Raw genomic sequence first — 7354 nt, 5'->3', positions numbered from 1 at the left:
TGAGAAGGTGAAGGAGGAGAGTGAAAGAGTCAGCTTAAAACTAAATATTAGAAAGAAAAAACAAAAACAAAAACTAAGGCCATGACATCCATCTTCATTATTCATGGTAAATAGGAAGGGAGAAGGTGGAAGTAGTGACAGATTTCCTCTATTGAGGCTCTAAAATCACTGCAGATGGTGACAGCAGCCATGAAATCAGAAGATGATTTCTTCTTGGCAGAAAAGCTATGACAAACCTAGACAGTATGTTGAAAGCAGAGACATTACTCTGCTGATAAAGGTGCAAATAATAAAGGCTCTGGTCTTCCCAGTGGTCACATATGATTGCAAGAGCTGGACTATAGAGGAGACAGAATGCAAAAGAACTGATGCCTTCAAACTGTGGTGCTGGAGAAGACTCTTGAAAGTCACCTGGACAACAAGGAGATCAAATCAGTCAACCCTAAGGGAAATTAAGCCTCAATATTCATTGGAAGTACTAATGCTGAAGCTGAAGCTCCGGTATTTTGGGCATCTGATGCAAATTGTTGACTCATTGGAAAAATTCTGATGCTGGGAAAGATTAAAGGCAGAAGGAATGGAGGGCATACTAGCTTTCTGAATGTTGAGTTTACACCCAACTTTTTCACTCTCCTCTTTCACTTTCATTAAGAGGCTCTTTAGTTCTTCGCTTTTAGTCATAAGGGTGGTGTCATATGTATGTCTGAGGTTAGTGATATTTCTCCCAACAATCTTGATTCCAGCCTGTGCTTATTCCAGCCCAGTGTTTCTCATAAGGTACTCTGCATATAAGTTAAATAAGCAGGGTGACAATATACAGCCTTGATGTACTCCTTTCACTATTTGGAACCAGTCTGTTGTTCCATGTCCAGTTATAGCTGTTGCTTCCTGACCTACATATAGGTTTCTCAAGAGGCAGGTTAGGTGGTCCAGTATTCCCATCTATTTCAGAATTTTCCTCAGTTTATTGTGATCCAAAATGCACTATGTCAAAGGCTTTGACATAGTCAATAAAGCAGAAATAGATGTTTTTCTGGAACTCTCTTGCTTTTCCGATGATCCAGCAGAAGTTGGCAATTTGATCTCTGGTTCCTCTGCCTTTTCTAAAACCAGCTTGAACACCAGGAAGTTCACAGTTCACATATTGCTGAAGCTTGGCTTGGAGAATTTTGAGCATTACTTTATTAGCATGTGAGATGAGAGCAATTGTGTGGTAGTCTGAACATTCTGTGTCATTGCCTTTCTTTGGGATTGGAATGAAAACTGACGTTTTTCAGTCTTATGGCCACGCTGAATTTGCCAGATTTGCTGGCTTAAAACTCAACATTCAGAAGACTAAGATCATGAAATCTGGCCCCATCACTTCATGGCAAATAGATGGGGAAAAAGTGGAAACAGTTACAGCCTTTATTTGGTGTGGGGGGGTGGGCACCCCAAAATCATTGCAAATGGTGACTGCAGCCATGAAATTAAAAGACGTTTGCTCCTTGGAAGAAAAGCTATGAGTAACCTAGACAGCATATTAAAAAGCAGAGACATTACTTTGCCAACAAAGGTATGTCTAGTCAAAGTTCTGGGTTTTCCAGTAGTCATGGATGGATGTGAGAGTTAGACTCCAAAGAAAGCTGAGCACCCAAGAATTGATGATTTTGAACTTTGGTATTAGAGAAGACTCTTGAGAGTCCCTTAGACTGCAAAGAGATCCAACCTGTCAATCCTAAAAGAATCAGTCCTGAATATTCATTGGAAGGACCGATACTGAAGCTGAAACTTCAATACTTCGGACACCTGATGTGAAAAATGAACTCATTGGAAAAGAGACTGATGATGGGAAAGATTGAAGGCAGGAGGAGAAGGGGACAACAGAGGATGAGATTGTTGGATGGCATCACTGATGCAATGGACATGAGTTTGAGTAAGCTCTGAGAGATGGTGATGGTCAGGGAAGCCTGAATGCTGCATTTCATGGGGTTGCAAAGAGTCAGACATGACTGAATGACTGAATTGAATTGAATTGAAGAGGACATCAGAGGATGAGATGGCTGGATGGTATCATCCATGCAATGGATGTGAACTTGGGTAGACTTCTGGGGTTTGTGAGGGACAGAGAGGTCTTGTGTGCCTCAGATCATGTAGTTGCAAAGAATTTGACATGACTAGGTGACTGAACCACAATGTATATGATGTGGGGCTTCCCTGATGACTCAATGGTAAAAGAGTCCACCTGCAAAGCAGGCGACACAGGAGATGAGGGTGAGATCCCTGAATCAGGAAGTTCCCCTGGAGGAGGAAATGGCAATACAGCCCAGTATTTTTGCTTGGAAAGTTCTATGGACAGAGGAGTCTGGCAGGCTACAGTCCAAAGTGTCACAGTGTCGGACACAAGTGAGTGACTGAGCACACACCCATCAGTTCAGTTCAGTTCAGTAGCTCAGTCGTGTCCGACTCTTTGCGACCCCAAGAATTGCAGCACGCCAGGCCTGCCTGTCCATCACCAACTCCCAGAGTTCACTCAGACTCAACGTCCATCGAGTCAGTGATGCCATCCAGCCATCTCATCCTCTGTCATCCCCTTCTCCTCCTGCCTCCAATCCCTCCCAGAATCAGAGTCTTTTCCAATGAGTCAACTCTTCGTGTGAGGTGGCCAAAGTACTGGAGTTTCAGCTTTAGCATCATTCCTTCCAAAGAAATCCCAGGGCTGACCTACTTCAGAATGGACTGGTTGGATTTCCTTGCAGTCCAAGGGACTCTCAAGAGTCTTCTCCAACTCCACAGTTCAAAAGCATCAATTTTTCAGCGCTCAGCCACACACCCATAGGTATATGAAATATAAAATGATTTTAAGTAATTTTTACAGTTTTTTTTTCTTTTTTTAATTTTAAAAATGTCATGAGGACTTCTAGTTTCTGGTTAGATATGTAACAAACTTGCAAGAAATAACTTTCTTCCTCACAGCAATAAAACAAAAACAAAACCAAAAAAATACCAAACAAACTGAAAATCAACTCTTCCTAGATACGTCAGAGAACTGAAGTCACATCTGCTACCAGAAAACTGGACAGATAGACATAGGCAGTAGCCCACCTCAACCACAGTTTCACTTTTTATGGTTTTAGTTACCTGTGGACAATCCATGCTGAAATCTCAATCCATGTTGTACTCACCTTAGTCACTTAGTAACCATGTTAGTTATCAGGTTGGTTGTTGTGGTATTCCAATGCTTGAGTTCAAGTAACCCTTATTTCACTCATTAATGATCTTAAAGCACAAGAGTAACAATTCTGGAAAGTTGGATATTCTCTCACTGTGCCTTCAGTTCAGTTGCTCAGTCGTGCCCAACTCTTTGTAATCCCATGAACTGCAGCACGCCAGGCTTCCCTGTCCATCACCAACTCCTGGAGTTCACTCAAACTCACGTCCATCGAGTTGGTGATGCCATCCAGCCATTTCTTCCTCTGTTGTCCCCTTTTCCTCCTGCCCCCAATCCCTCCCAGCATCAGAGTCTTTTCCAATGAGTCAACTTTTCTCATGAGGTGGCCAGAGTACTGGAGTTTCAGCTTTAGTCACTGTGCCTAGTTTATAAATTAAGCTTTATCATAGGTATATATGCACGGGGCTGGGGGGAAGCACAGTATATATAGGTTTTCATAATTTCTGCAGTTTCAGTCATCCACCAGAAGTCTTGGAATGTATCACATACAGATAAACAGGTTACTGTATATAAAGAATCAGTTTACCAGTACAATAGTCTCTTGTTAGAGCCAGAAATTGATAGGCACACTTAAAGACTATTTGAGTAAATGCTATAAACTAGCTATGGCCAAGCCTGAAAGCTCAAAACTCACACTTTTGTAAGCTTTACTATCACAAATTTCATGAAATTTGGGGGGCAAAGGACATATAAAAATTCCCCACACTTCCTGTAGATGAAGTGGAGAAGTATCAATTTAAAAATAAGCCCATAGTGTCCCCATCTTAACAAAGGTTTTCCCTAAAAGAAGACTATTTTGCCAGAGCTTAATTGACTTAGTTTTCATGAGAGCTTAATTAATGTGTGAAAGAGAAATTCACAATTACAGCCTTCACATGAATATTTACTCAGCTTTATTCTTTGTTTTTTCTTATTTTAAATTAATTTATTTTAATTGGAGAATAATTACTTTATGATATTGTGATGGTTTTATCCATACATTGCTAAATCAGCCATAGGTGTGCATGTGTCCCCCCATTTTGAACCCCCCCTCCCAACTCTCTCCCATGCCATCTCTGTGGGTTGTCTCAGAGCACCAGCTTTGAGTACTCTGCCTCATGAGTTGAACTTGCACTTGTCATCTATTTACATATATACCATGTTTATATATACCATGTTTACATATATACCATGGTATACATATATACCATGTTTCTATGCTACTGTCTCCAATCATCCCACCCTTACCTTCTCCTGTGTCTAAAAATCTGTTCTTTACATCTGTGCCTCTTTTGTTGCCTTGCATTTAAAATCATCATTACTGTCTTTATAAATCCCATATATATGCAATAATATACAGTATTGGTGTTTCTCACTCTATATAATAGGCTTCAGGTTCATTCACCTCATGAGAACTGATTCAAATGTATCCCTTTCTATAGCTGAGTCATATTCCATTGTGTATAGGTACCACAACTTTCTTATCCATTCATCTGCTGATTGACATCTAGGTTACTTGCATGTCTTAGCTTCTGTAAACAGTTCTGCAATGAACATTAGGGTACACGTGTCTCTTTCAATTCTGGTTTCCATGGTGTGTATGCCCAGCAGTGGGATTGCTGGGTCGTATGGCAGTTCAATTCCCAGTTATTTTAAGGCATCTCCACGCTGTGCTCCATAGTGCCTGTACCAGTTTGCATTCTCACCAACAGTGTAAGAGGGTTCCCTTTTCTACACACTCTCTCCAACATTTATTGTTTGTAGACTTTTTTTTCAATTTAAATTTATTTATTTTAATTAGAGGCTAATTACTTTACAATATTGTATTGGTTTTGCCCTACATCAACATGAATCTGCCACAGGTGTACATGTGTTCCCAATTCTGAACCCCCCTCCCACCTCCCTCCCCATACCATCCCTCTGGGTCACCCTGTTTGTAGATTTTTTGATAGCAGCCATTCTAACTGGTGTTAGATGATACCTCATTGTGGTTTTGTTTTGCATTTCTCTAATAATGAGTGATGTTGGTCATCTTTTCCTGTGTTTATTAGCCATCTGTATGTCTTGTTTGGAGAAAAGTCTGTTTAGCTTTTTGACCCACTTTTTGATTGAGTTATTCTTTTTTCTGGTATTGAGCTGCATGAGATGCTTATATATTTTGGAGATTCTTTGTCAGTTGTTTGATTGCTATTATTTTCTCCCATTCTAAAGGTTGCCTTGTCACCTTACTTATTGTTTCCTTTGTTGTGCAAAGGTTTTTAAGTTTAATTTGGTCTCATTTGTTTATTTTTGGTTTTATTTCCATTACTCTGAGAGGTGGGTCACAGATCTTGCTGTGATTTATGTTAGAGAGTGTGCTGCCTATGTTTTCCTCTAAGAATTTTATAGTTTCTGGTCTTACATTTAGATCTTTAATCCACTTTGGGTTTATTTTTGTGTGTAATGTTGGAAAGTGTTGTAATTTCATTCTTTTTCAGGTTGTTGACCACTTTTCCCAGTACCAGTTGTTGAAAAGACTGTCTTCTCCATTGTATATTTTTGCTTTCTTTGTCAAAGATAAGATGTCTGTAGGTGCATGGATTTATCTTGGGCTTTCCATTTTGTTCCTTGATTTATGTTTCTATCTTTGTGCCAGTACCATACTGCCTGTATGATTGTAGCTTTGTAGTATAGTCTGAAGTCAGGAAGATTGATTCCTTCAGTTCCATTATTCTTTCTCAAGGTTGCTTTGGCTATTCAAGGTTTTTTGTATTTCCATACAAATTATGAAATTATTTGTCTTAGTTCTGTGAAAAATACCATTCGTAGGTTGATAAGGATTGTGTTGAATCTATAGATTGTTTTGGGAAGTATATTCATTTTTACTATATTGATACTTCCAATCCATGAACATTTATCCATTTATTTCTGTCATCTTTGATTTCTTTCAACAGTGTTTTATAGTTTTCTATATATAGATCTTTTTTAAGGTAAATTTATTCCTAAGTATTTTATTCTTCTTGTTTCAATGTTGAATGGGATTATTTCCTTATTTTCTCTTTCTGTTTTTCATTGATAGTGTACAGGAATGCAAAGGATTTCTGTTTATTAACTTTATAACCTGCAACTTTACTATATTCATTAATTAGTATCAACACATTTGTTGATACTACCAGAATTATACTTTCTGGTAGTATCTTTAGGGTTTCCTATGTAGAGGATCATGTAATCTACAGCAGTGAGAGTTTTACTTCTTATTTTCCAATCTGAATTCTTTCATTTCTTTTTCTTCTCTGATTTGCTTTGGCTAGGATTTCCAAAACTATGTTGAATAGTAGTGGTGAGAGTGGGCACCCTTGTTTTGTTCCTGATTTTAGAGGAAATGTCTTAAATTGATAAACATTGGAGGCCACAAAAATGTTCTTGAATAATTGAATATATGAAAAAAATGAGACAGTCATACAAAAATTAAAATTAAAGGAAATCAAGTCACAAAAAGACATGGGAGAGCCTTAAAAGCATATTACTAAGTGAAAATAAAAAGTCTGAAAGTCTGAATACTGTATATTTCTATCAAAGTAATATGTATCCTGGACAAAGTTAAACAAGTAGGGAATACTTTATTAAGACTATTTTAATAGAGGAGAGAGGCTGAACTCAACCCTATTGAAACAAAATTCCGGTGGGGTCTTAAGCACAAGGGCAGTCTAGTGGAAAATTCCTGGAGAAAATTGGAGAGAACATTGTTCAATAAGTATGTTCAACACATTGAGTAACTCCTGAATATATGCTATTCCTACTGAACAAAGGTTTCTCTTTAATTTAGCCATCTTTGTTTGCTTATTGGTAACCATGTAAGTTATGCCCCTACCCTAGATCAGAGACTGGAAGATAGTATTACCATTTCTTTCTGTGTTAACATTTAAAAGATACAGTTCTGAGATTGTTAATAATGGTCATTTCCCAGGATTGTAAAACTGGCTACAGGTTGGGAGAAAAAAGTTCATATGTTTCAGAGGGGCAGAGAAGGGATTTGCAATTATACATTTTCTAAAGTAAATGTCCTAAGAAAAGGAATGTTAGAGGTTTATAGTCAGAAAAAAAGCCCATGTAATGTTTAACTATACTGAGGAGAATGTTATGACATTGTTGATCAATTCTAAGTAAATAACATTCTCGAAAAGG

This window comes from Bos indicus, chromosome 12, assembly GCF_029378745.1.
Source record: "Bos indicus isolate NIAB-ARS_2022 breed Sahiwal x Tharparkar chromosome 12, NIAB-ARS_B.indTharparkar_mat_pri_1.0, whole genome shotgun sequence".
Taxonomy (NCBI): Eukaryota; Metazoa; Chordata; class Mammalia; order Artiodactyla; family Bovidae; genus Bos; species Bos indicus.
The sequence above is the reverse complement of the archived record's forward strand: the minus strand, read 5'-3'. Positions refer to the sequence as shown.